The 12,822-nt window shown below is 39.3% G+C and overlaps 1 non-coding gene across 1 annotated transcript; it reads left to right on the plus strand.

The window, feature by feature from the left end:
• Positions 1–3,734: 3,734 nt before the first annotated feature.
• trnas-aga (transfer RNA serine (anticodon AGA)) lies at positions 3,735–3,816 on the plus strand. The gene has a single exon. It is a non-coding gene; the product is annotated as a tRNA-Ser (tRNA).
• Positions 3,817–12,822: the final 9,006 nt, after the last annotated feature.

A 12,822-nucleotide genomic window follows, 5' to 3' on the forward strand; every position in this document is an offset into this window, starting at 1 on the left:
TTCGACTCTTTCTGCAGTGGCAATCTATGAAATAAGAAGAGATGATGTTTAACTGATGATCTCATAATAAGGCGTGAAAAGTCCTGATTTGAATATCATGTCATTTCTGCACAGGCACTCACCTTTGATATAGAGCATGTGAGTGATGGTTTCAATTGTTCCATGTTTCCTTCTGCAGTGCATGCATAAGGCCCAGCTTCAGACTCTGACATCTCCATCAGTGTACTTCTTCAAGAATTTAAACCCACCAGGTTGATCCAGATTACATTTAACTCTGTAAATTCGACATTTTTTAGCCTATTCAATTCCATAAATGTTCTGGCTTGGATGTTAAAGGAGGTCTCCTCACATTTGGTGTATTTAACCCTTCCATGGTCTAAATTCTTTGAACAGATCTTGTGCCTGTAATCAATGTCTAACTTAGTTTTTATTTTCATTGCAGTGGTGATTTTTCCAGAGCAAGATCAATGATTTTTAATACATCTTTCTCCACTTTTATTTATTATTGAAGGCTCTGGACATTGTTGGACTGGTCTTGGTTGACACGTCTATACAATGTCACGTGGCATTGGTACAGTACCTGTGGAGTGGCAAACCGGGGTGGTGGTCCCTATTTCAAAAAGGGGGACCGGAGAGTGTGTGCCAACTACCGGGGTGTCACACTTCTCAGCCTCCCCTTGAAAGTTTACTCTAGGGTGCTGGAAGAGAGGCTCCAACTGATAGTCGAACCTCGGATTCAGGAGGAGCAATGCGGATTCCATCCCGGTCATGGAACAGCAGACCAGCTCTTTACCCTTGTGGAGCTGCTGAGGGGGTCATGGGAGTTTGACCTGCCAGTCTACATGTGTTTTGTGGATCTGGAGAAGCCTATGACCGTGTCCCCCGAGGGGCACTGTGGGGGGTACTGCGGGAGTATGGGGTACCGGGCTCGTTGCTACGAGCCGTTCGGTCCCTGTTCGACCCAAGTGAGAGCTGTGTCCGCATACTCGGGACTAAATCAGACACGTTTCCAGTGGGTGTTGGACTCCGCCAAGGCTGCCCCTTGTCTCCAATCCTGTTTGTGGTTGTCATGGACAGGATCTCAAGGCGCAGTCGTGGTGGGGAGGGTGTCCGGTTTGGGGCCCTCAGGATCGCATCTCTGCTTTTTGCAGATGATGTGGTTTTGTCGGCATCCTCCGACCTTGACCTCCAGCACGCACTGGAGCGGTTTGCAGCCGAGTTGAAGCAGCAGGGATGCAGATCAGCACCTCCAAGTCCGAGGCCATGGCTCTCTGCCGGAAACCGGTGGATTGATCCCTCTGGGTTGGGGGGGAGTTGCTTCCCCAAGCGAAGGAGTTCAAGTATCTCTGGATCTTGTTCACGAGTGATGGGAAAATGGAGCGAGAGATAGACAAGCGGATTGGTGCTGCGGCAGCAGTAATGCGGACGTTGTACCGGACCGTCGTGGTGAAGAGGGCGCTGAGCCGTAACGCGAAGCTCTCGATTTACCAGTCCATCTACGTTACAACCCTCACCTATGGTCATGAGCTTTGTGTAGTGACCGAAACGGATACAAGCGGCCGAAATGAGCTTCCTCCGTAGGGTGTCTGGACTCAGCCTTAGAGATAGGGTGAGTAGCTCAGACATCTGGAGGGAGCGCGGAGTAGAGCCGCTGCTCCTTCGCATTGAAAGGAGCCAGTTGAGGTGGTTTGGCCATCTGATTTGGATGCCTCCAGGGAGACTTCCTTTGGAGGTTTTCCGAGCACGTCCGTCTGGGAGGAGACCCCGGGGTAGACCCAGAACTCGCTGGAGGGATTATATATCTCGTCTGGCCTGGGAACGCCTCGGGATCCTCCAGGGAGAGCTGGAAAGCGTTGGTGGGGGGAGGGACGTCTGGAACGACCTGCTTGGCCTGCTGCCTCCACGACCCGGCCCCAGATAAGCGGAAGAAAATGGATGGATGGATGGAGAACAGAAATTAGTACCACAGGAGTTCTTGTGGCCAAGTGGTTAAGGTGATGGACTAGAAATTCACTGGGGTCTCCCCATGCAGGTTCGAAAACATTGAACTATTTTCTGCTGTGGCAGTAAGACACAGGTTGAAAATCCCCTCCAAACAGTTAATCCTGGCCATCTATGAAACTAGAAGAGATGATGATATTTAACTGATGATCTTATTATGAGCAAATCTGAATATCATGTCATTTCTGCAAAGTCATTCACCTTCTATGTACAGGATGTGAGTGATGGCTTCAATTGTTATACATTTCCTTCTGCAGTGCATGTTTGAGGCCCCAGCTTCAGACTATGACACGCCCGTTACTTTCTTTCTGCAAGACACGAAGCTCAACCTTCAGACTGAGAAACAGAAACATTACAGAATATGATACACAACATTGATACTATTCACATTCTGTGACAAAGTGTTTAGTTGTGTCAGTTAAACCATCACAAACACTAAGCACACAACACTTCATGACCAGCACACATGCGATGGCCAGGAACCAAACCCGGATCAACTGCTTGGAAGGCAGCTATGCTCACCACTATACCACCATCACTATGAAATGGACTGTTTTTGTGTGCTCTCAGGAGTTCAAACGGATAAGAGAAGTAGGTGCAGAGAAAAGGGAGGAAATGAACATCAGCCAGAAGCCCTGATCTCTGTCACGACACACAACATCTTAGTATTTTCTACAGCAAAACAACCTGATGAAAATGAAACTAAATTAACCCTATAAAGTACAGTCAATTTCCGCCTGAAATTTCTACTGAAGATGTACGCAAAGTAAATTGAATGCCGTTCTTGAACTGTTTGGAGTACATGCATGGTTATGGTCTCATTTGAAAGCTGACAACCTGAATTTTCACCCAGTGCAGTCAGAATTATTCTAAGTGCTTCTGGCACAGAGTATTGTATGTTGGAAGACAATTTTTCCCTAATAAAACACCTGAAAATAAGTGTGGCAGCACTGTGAAAGCTTGAAAACACAATATTGCAACAGCCTGGGTTCTTACTTAGTTCAGGACAACCTTACGAAGCCGACTGTTTTCTATTCAGCAGGCTCATTGGCTACAAGGCGTGTCAGTCAAAAGTTTCCTTCGACTTGATTTACTCGCGGTTACTAGGGAAACAAGCCTCGTCCAATTTGTCACAAGCGACAACGGTTGGCTGTTAGGCTCAGGAAGGCCGACCAGAGTCACTTGATTGGTTGAAATGCGATGTCAATCAAAAGGTTAGCCTTCAGCTGCCATTTTGAGCAGCAGTTTGGTAAAAAAAAATATGCCACATAAGCTTATATAAAGATGTGAAGAGAAATGTAGAGAGTACGGAGCGCGCATCGCGTGCACGAAGCCAAGCTATTTGTGGATTATTTACTGATTTCAAGACATGTTTTGGACAAAATATTTTACTTGGCTAGTTTTGTCTGGATGCCCAAGCTTGGATTATGGCCGTGTCTCATGGAAATTTTTCATTTCTGACCAGTTATGAGCCTTCAAAGGTGAGTTATGCTGTTTATGTGATTTTTTTGTTTGTTGGACAAATGTGTTTATATTACCCACTGTGGTAATCACATCTGAAAGTGAGCAGAGACCCTGCTGACCTCAGGACAGCTGCACGGAGCAACAGGGAGAGACGGAGCTCCAATATTTAAGTGATTAGATAAATGTGTAAAGCAAGGGTGGGAACATGACAGATGATTGTATGTGAAGCCAAATTTTTCATGGACAGAACAGAAAGCAGTAGCACAGGAGTTGTCATGGCCGAGTGGTTAAGGCGATGGACTAGAAATCCATTGGGGTCTCCCTGCGCAGTTTCAAATCCTGCTGACAACATTCGACTCTTTCCACAGTGGCAATCTATGAAATAAGAAGAGATGATGCTTAACTGATTATCTCATAATAAGCGTGTGAGAAAGTCCTGATTTGAATATCATGTCATTTCTGCACAGGCACTCACCTTTGATATAGAGGATGTGAGTGATGCTTTCAATTGTCATATGTTTCCTCCGACAGTGCATGCATGAGGCCCCAGCTTCAGACTCTGACATCTCCATCAGTGTACTTCTTCAAGAATTTAAACCCACCAGGACTATCCAGATTACATTTAACTCTGGGTTTCAACTATTATAACTTTTTTCATTTAATAAATGACTAATAACACACTTTGATCTTCATGTTTGTTTGCTTATTTGTTGAAAAGTGGGATTTCATTTTCCATGTTGGATAATCACAGCTTTTTTATTTGGACAATGTTTATCCTCTTCCATTGCAAAGATGAATTGTTAAAATGAAAATAGAAAAAAGATCTTTTGTAAAGCAGTAAAACTAATGTTTTTATTTTTGTTCTGATCTTTTTCTTGCCATTTTCAATTATATTCAATTAAAATATGCCCTGAAAGCAAATATAAAGAACTACAAAGACTGGAACAAAAAAATACATATTTTTTGTCGTGAAGACTCAGAAACAAAACTTCAAAATAATATTTTGTGTTTTAATTTATATCTGTTCTTATTATCACAGTCAGTGACTGAGTAAAACAGGAACAATCTAAAGTTATAACTTGAACTTCTTTCAAACTGATTTTTCTCTGAACAATGAAAATAAAGTGTGAGGTCAATGTGTGACGGTTAGATCAACATAAACTACTAATATCCTGTTTAAGTGCTATAGAAGCGTCAGAGCAGCAGATTGTAAAGTCTGGTCCAGATAAGGAGCTCTACAGTGAGGCTGACTGTCCATCATAGCTGTCTAACCTGGACCTCACATCTCTGAAACCGTTGGAGCTCATTTTTAATCAGCTTCATCTGGATAAACTGACCACACATTGGATGTTTTTACAACCACTTTCTCACCTCAAATCATCTGAAAACTACATTTTGTGTCACAATAACAGCAGTATTCCCAAAATACTTGTGTTTCCTCTGAAAGTTTCCTCCTCGATCTTTGCTGATGGTCTAAATGCATTCTGGGTGATTTGGTTCCAAATCCTCACTAGTCTGGTCTGATGATCCTCCATAATGTGGGCGGAGCCAGAACACATCCAGGTATTTCACTGGTTCTTGATCAGATGCTGCTTTGAACTGGATCAGGACTTGGTCTCTGACTGATGACGTTTTATAAGAACACCAGAACTTAAAAGGAAACTTTTTTTTTTCAACCTGAGGTCTGTTTTCATTTGTCATTTCATACATGTGAGTGATGGAGAAATGAATTTTTGACACAGCTCCAGTATTTAGCCAGGCAAGCAGCTTCGCAGCTCAGCTAGCGAAAAGTGTGGGGCGTTTTCACAAGAAAACGTGCGATTTCACGAGAAATCGCACGATAGCTCGCGTGATTGCTTTCTGGCGTCCAGAGCTTTGGATACAGACCACAACAAATAGCAATCGCCAAGTAATGTGGAGGTTTTCGTTCACTTCTCATCTGTTTTATGTTGTAAATACCAGCGGTATTTTCTCTTAAACTTTTTTGGAATTAAATATAATCTAGATGGAAGATTTTCTGTGGAATTTAAGTGTTTTCTCAGTAGCATGACTGTTATGAACCATTTTAGCTCCTGTTAGCACTTTTATTTATCCCATTGTGTGGTTTCCAGACTTTATGCTAAGCTAACTGGCTGCTGGCTGTAGATATGTGCTGTCAGTCTCATCTGTGAAACATTAGCATTACATTTTTTTTAAAGATTGCTTAAGCATGGTTTTGAAAACAGGGCTCAGAATTTCAGATCACTACACACAATTAACACAACCACACACACAATACGCACAACACCTCAGGTCCTGTGCAAAATGAAACATACCATTCAAACAAAACCTTCTTATGTTACTACATGAAACACACACATTTCATGAGGATTAATTCTGTCTGAACCAGATACACACTGCTGTGTTTAACTTCAAACACTTTTAGCAGTTCTACCTCTCAGTGGTTAGATTACTGTCAGTGAAGGACACAGAGAAAGTACAAATACACAACATGGTAAATTCACCAAACACAACACAAGATCAGTGAAAAAGTCTCCTGTGATGATTAATGGCTGCTGGTTAGAGCTTTCATGTTTTCCTGAAGCAGAAGTTTAATTCAGTGTCACTCAAAGCCTGCTGAACCAGTCACATCATGATGTCTCCTGGATTTGTTTCATGCAAATGATAATTCAGTTCTTTTTTAAGGCCACCAATTATCCACAATTTGCATCCCCAGCACATGAACACGGCAGCTCTTGTAGGTCAGTTGGTGTGCAGGTTAACAGCTTGGATCCAATTTTAGCAGACTTCAGCAGAAAACAGTCTACTGACGCAAACACGAGTGTTCAAAAGTTTGGGGTCACTTAGAAATGTAAAACATGAAAACCCAACTTTTGAACGGTGGTGTATGTAGATCTATAAAGTCCTCTCCAGTACTCGCTGCAGCTCAAGCACACCAGCTCACCTACGACCGCTCAAACACTGCGTTATGATTTCCATATCCTTCTGTACACTACCGTTCAAAAGTTTGGGGTCATCCAGACAATTCCATGTTCTCCATGAAAGCTCACACTTTCATTCATGTGCTAACATAACTGCACAAGGGTTTTCTAATCATCAATGAGCCTTTCAACACCATTAGCTAACACAATGTAGCATTAGAACACAGGAGTGATGGTTGCTGGAAATGTTCCTCTGTACCCCTATGGAGATATTCCATTAAAAATCAGCCGTTTCCAGCTACAATAGTCATTTACCACATTAACAAAGTCTAGACTGGATTTATCATTTATTTAATGCTATCTTCATTGAAAAAAACTGTTTTCAAGAAAAAGGACATTTCTAAGTGACCTCAAACTTTTGAACAGTAGTGCATATTTATATGATGTCATTTTTAAAAAAAATTAGACACGTAAGATGAAATAATATTGATGATAGCTCGTGTCCTTGTTCCTCTTTTAGCACACATCACACAGTATTACAATGAATAAGAACATTCAATCATCAAATACAATCATTTTCATAACAAGCTGCTGTGGAGGCAAAACCTTTTTGTTCTTTGCAATAAATCTTTTGTTCTTTTATTCAGAGCTCTGAAGGTACAGGTTACACAGAGTGCAAAGCAGTCTATGTGTCAAGTCAAACTGGAAGGAGCTGAAAACTCAAAGGAGAAGGACGACCCGGGCAAGATGGCGACGGGGACGGTCGTGTGGTAATTTTTCTCTGGTGAAACCCTGAATTAAATAAAACAGGACCAACTGCCAACCCAAAAACAGACTCCGTGACGACTAAAAAGACTGCGACGAACTTTGTTGTGCCTTAAAGCAGGTGAATTCTGCAGCATTTATAGACTTTAAGGACTCATGAATGCTAACGCTAAAGTAGCTAATGCTAATGCTAAAGTAGCTAACGCGCTCATTTCCCACGACTACTGTGCTCTCGACGCCATGGATTCGGATGTCAAACGATTGAGAAACGCCCTTGCTTCGCCTGGAAAGACTCCACAGCCCCCAAAGAAGGTAAAAACTAACAACGATGCCTCTGATGCCAACCTGGGTTCTGCCTCCATTGCAGATGTCTTAAAAGCTATCCACTCTCAGTCCAGTGAGATCCAAGCTCTGCATGCTCTCATCATTGGCATGAAGTCAGACCTCCAACAAAACACCATTGCCATAGCAAACATCAACAAATCTCTTGAATTTAATTCTGCTGAAATACAAGAATGCAAAGAGAAAAACAAACAGCTGCAAAATGAAGTGAATGTCCTTAAAGAGAAAAATGATGTGCTGGAAAAAAAGGTAATGGTGTTGGAAGAAAAAGTGTCTGATGCTGAAAATTACAAAAGAAGATGGAACCTGAGACTTAAAGGCATCAAAGAAGAGAAAGGAGAAAACACACGACAAGTTGCTGTAGACCTTCTTCTACAGCTTGTGCCCCGCTGGAAAGAAAAAATGGGATTCATCCTGGATACTGTACATCGTCTTGGACGACCCAACACCACCCACCCAAGGCAGATCATCATGCAATTCACTATGAGGATCTACAGAGACGAGCTGTGGAAGGTGACGTACAACAACAAAATCTGCAAAGAGCGCGGCTTCTCATTTGCCCAAGACTTTTCCAAAGATGTGCTGGAAGCAAGAGCGGCGGTGTGGCCTAAAGTTGATGCTGCCAAGAGAAGAGGAGACAAGGTTGTGTATCGTGGTCGGTATGCATACATCAATGGTCAGAGAGTCACACCATGATGTTTCCTGGTCCTGAAGGTTCATACAAAAAATGTTTACACTCAGGGTTTTGCCACTCTTTGTTACTGTTGGTAACTTATCTGTGAACTTCTGAACAATTAAGCTCCTTTTTGTTTGCTTGTTTTAAAGCTGTTGTTTTTTTCATGGTTGAACTTAAAAGCTCGCTTTCTTTTTTATCTGTGAATGCAAGGGGTCTGAGAGACTTGACAAAACGTAAAAGTCTGTTTTTATTCTGCAAAGGGAAAAAAAGCACAAATCTTTTTGTTGCAGGAAACACACTCAAAAGAAGAAGACAGTAAATTTTGGACTCAACAATGGGGTGACAAAACTTTTTTCAGTCACGGCACTTCTAAATCAGCAGGTGTAGCTATTCTCCTCAAAAACTTCCCTGGTCAGATAATATATAATGTGGCAGATGAAAATGGTCGTTGGCTGATTCTTATTGCAATTATTGACAATGTGAAAATAATTGTGGTAAATATATATGGTTCTAATAACATTAGTGAGAACAGGCGTTTACTTGATGAATTAACATTCCATCTAGATGATCTTAAAGTATCACACGCTACTGAAAATGTAATAATAGGAGGAGATCTTAACTTAGTTAATGATGATTTCTTAGATAGATTCCCGTCTAGATATACTTCTAGCCATCCTAATATCATATTTAATAATTTTTGTAGTGGTTTAAGTCTCACCGATGCATGGAAGTATCTTAATCCTGGAGTAACTCAATTTTCCTGGTTTGGTTCAAACTACAACTCGAAATCGAGAATTGATAACTGGTTGATTTCTAATACCTTACTATGTTACAACATCAAGTCTACTATTTCAGCAGCTCCTTTAACTGATCACAGTGTCATCTCTCTACATGTTGAATCAAAAACTAAAATCTTTTCAAACAAATTTTGGAAATTTAATTCAAGTTTGCTCAAAAATGATGAATATTGTCAAATGATAAAATCACTTATAAGTGAAATTGAATCTTCTGAAGAACTTTCCACTCCAGCTAAAAAGTGGGAATTCCTCAAATTCAAAATTCGTGAAGCTTCTATTTCTTTCAGCAAAAAACACAAAAAAGAACTTGATCAAAAAGAATTAAACATTATAAATCAACTAAACAGTCTTTGCAGCAAACAAATGTTGAGTGAAGATGATAAACAAACAATATTAAAATTACAGTCAAATTTAGATGAAATCTACACTCACAAAGCTCAAGGAGCATTTATTAGATCTCGTGCAAAGTGGATAGAAGAAGGTGAGAAGAATTCAGCTTATTTCTGTGGATTAGAAAAAAACAGGCAGGAAAAAACAATGTGAAATCTTTGTTAATCAACAACAAAGAAATTAGTGATAATAAATTAATATCAATTGAAACCTACAAATTTTACAGCAATCTCTATTGTTCAAAATTCTCTAAATCTGATTGTGAAACGTTTCTACAGAATGTTGCTCAGCATATTCCAAAAATTGATGAGAAATACAGAGACACCTGTGATGGACCCCTCACAATTGCTGAACTTGATGCTGTAATCAACCGATTAGCACTTAACAAATCTCCTGGTTCAGACGGCCTCACAGCAAACTTTTACAGACACTTCTGGATGGAAATAAGAGAATTGCTGTTCAATGTTTTTCTAGAAATTTTCGAAACTTGCTCTCTCCCAACTACAATGAGACATGGTGTTATAGTTTCTATTCCAAAACCCAATAAAGACCCTAGAATTATAGATAATAGAAGACCCATTACGCTCAGGAACTCTGATTACAAACTTCTAACTTATATTTTTGCATCAAGGCTACAATCAGGACTTTCAAGTGTAATTTCTGAAACACAATCTGGTTTTATGAAAGGAAGATCAATACATAATAATATAAGGTTGGTTATGGACTTAATTGAATATTGTAATCTAATCCAAGACGATGGCTTTATTTTCTTTTTGGACTTTTACAAAGCCTTCGATTCGGTGGAACATCCATTTATTCTTGCTGCACTGGAGCGTTTTGGTTTTGGTCTTAAATTTAGAAATTTGGTTTGTGGCCTGTATGAAAACATAAATAGCTGTGTTCTTCTTCCAAATGGTTCTACTCCAAGCTTTAAGGTTGATGTTGGTATCCCGCAAGGTTGCCCAATTTCTCCCTACTTATTTCTTCTGGTTACTGAGATCTTATCCATTTATATTAAACAAAGCGATGCTATTCAAAAACTTAATGTACTGGGTACAGAAATTGTGATCAGCCAATTAGCGGATGACACAACATTATTTTTAAAAAATAAGGAACAGTTCCCAAAAGTAATTGAAAAAATTGGAAAATTCTCTAAAGCTTCAGGATTACGTTTAAACATTAAGAAGTGTGAAATTTTTTCTCTTCATGACACCACTACAAAAGAAATATGTGGCATACCTGTGAAATCAGAGATCAAATATCTTGGTATCCAACTCAGTAAAGACAAAAAAATATGTCAAACTATCAACATTGAGACAAAACTCAAGGAATGTAAAACTAAACTCAACATGTGGCTCCAAAGAGATTTATCAATATTAGGTCGTATATATCTAACAAAGATGGAGAGCTTGTCAAGGTGCATTTACCCTCTTTACTCAAATGTTGTTTCTTCAAATTCAATTAAATCAATAAATCAAATTAATTTTAATTTCATCTGGCGTAATAAACCACATTATCTGAAAAAAAGCCATATGGTCAAAGATACAAATGAAGGTGGCCTAAAAATGATTGATTTAGAATGCCTTAATGGTACATTGAAGATAAATTGGCTTAAATCTTGGCTCAAAAATCAGAGCTCCCTATGGTACTGTATCCCTAACTACATTTTTAAAAAACTGGGTGGTCTAAATCTTTTGCTGGTTTGTGACTTCGAAATTAGTAAGCTTCCTATATCCTTATCAGAGTTCCACAAGCAAATCTTACTGTATTGGAAAATGTTATATGTTCATAACTTCTCTCCACATTTAACAGTAATTTGGAACAACCGATATGTTCTTCATCGTAACAAATCCTTTTATTATGATGACTGGTATAAAAAGAATATTTGGTCAATATTACATCTTATGGACGATGAAGGAAATTTACTAGATTATGAACATTTCTGTGCAAAATACAACTTCACCCCCCCTTTCTTAGATTTTATGCGTTTACGTAGTGCTCTTGCCAAAGAATTTATCTTTTTATCCAAAAATTACCTTGCTCATCAAAAAACACAAGTTAATCTCACTTCTCCCATGATTCATGGAATATCTATTATAGATAAAAAAAATGTAGTAACTCTCTTATTAGAAAATGTTTTGCAGATGAATTATTTCCTGAGGTACAAAATAAAAATGATATTCTTTCCAAATTTGATAAAAAGACCATTTCAATATTGAGAACAATGTATTTATCCTTTCCAGTTGCTCCTAAGGTCAAGGAAACACACTTCAAAATTATGAACAACATCTATCCTTCTAAAGAGTTACTTAGAATTCGTTTTAATATACAAGAAAACAGTTGTACATTTTGTAATGTTAATATAGAAACAACAGACCATCTTTTCTTTCACTGTGTGACAGTACAAAAGTTTTGGGAAGATTTACAGAAATGGATAAAAGAAATATTTCCTTCATCACCATCCTGTTTCTCAAGAGATGATATAACATTTGGTATCCTGTTAAATAACAAAAAAGAAGAACTCTGTATTAATGTGATTTTATGTATAGCTAAATTCTGTATTCACAAAAGCAAATGTCAGAAATGCTCACCCAGCTTTTCCTTTTTCAAAAATGAACTTAAATTGTATTTAAAATCGTTGAAATGTATGAAAGGTCCTAAAGCCATGAAATTATTTTCTTATATAGGTGATACCCCACTGGACTCAAGTCAACAACAAAATGACTCCCTTTGAACTAAAAACTGAATTTATTGTTCCGGACTCATACCCTTGCACAATTTGTTGCACTATTGTTTATTTTTTGTCTAATTATCTAATTATTGTTGACCTACTTTATTATATTACCTCTTGACTTTGTTCCCATTTTAAGAGTTTTTCATGTTTTTCCTTCCAAAGCCACGGTTGTTAAATTGTACAAGTTTATTGTGTATTGTTAATAAAATAAAATAAAATAAAAAATAAAAAAAAAACTCAAAGGAGAAGCATTTACGCACAGGTCCGACACTCAGCTGGGGCGGAAACAATCTGCGGCTGCAGGTTTGCCACCGGCGTTAAAAAAAGGGGACACACGCAGCACTGAGGAGGAACTGAGAATGAATGACCGAGTTCAAACAAAGTGGCCGTGAGTTTCTGTTGGGAAAGCATCAAGATCTGCGGCAAACTGTGCAGGATTGCCTTCATCTCCAAAATCCGGGTTGCAGCCGGTAAGAGCAGAATTCTGGAGACTCTAAAAGACTGTTTAAGCTGCCGATGTGTGCCACTGCAGTATGTGTTAGCATTAGCATTAGCCACGGAGATCAGCCACGAGCGGCTTGCTGTAAACTTTGTCTGTTTACCAATAATTTTCGTGTGTTTTGTAATTGTTCAGTTGAAAATAAGATTGCAGGCTAATTGCTAATTAGAGGGTTCCAGCCAAGACCAGTGAATTCATCCTGTTTGTAATGGTGGGTTTTTACAATGCCCTTT

Source organism: Acanthochromis polyacanthus, chromosome 4 (assembly GCF_021347895.1).
Source record: "Acanthochromis polyacanthus isolate Apoly-LR-REF ecotype Palm Island chromosome 4, KAUST_Apoly_ChrSc, whole genome shotgun sequence".
Taxonomy (NCBI): domain Eukaryota; kingdom Metazoa; phylum Chordata; class Actinopteri; family Pomacentridae; genus Acanthochromis; species Acanthochromis polyacanthus.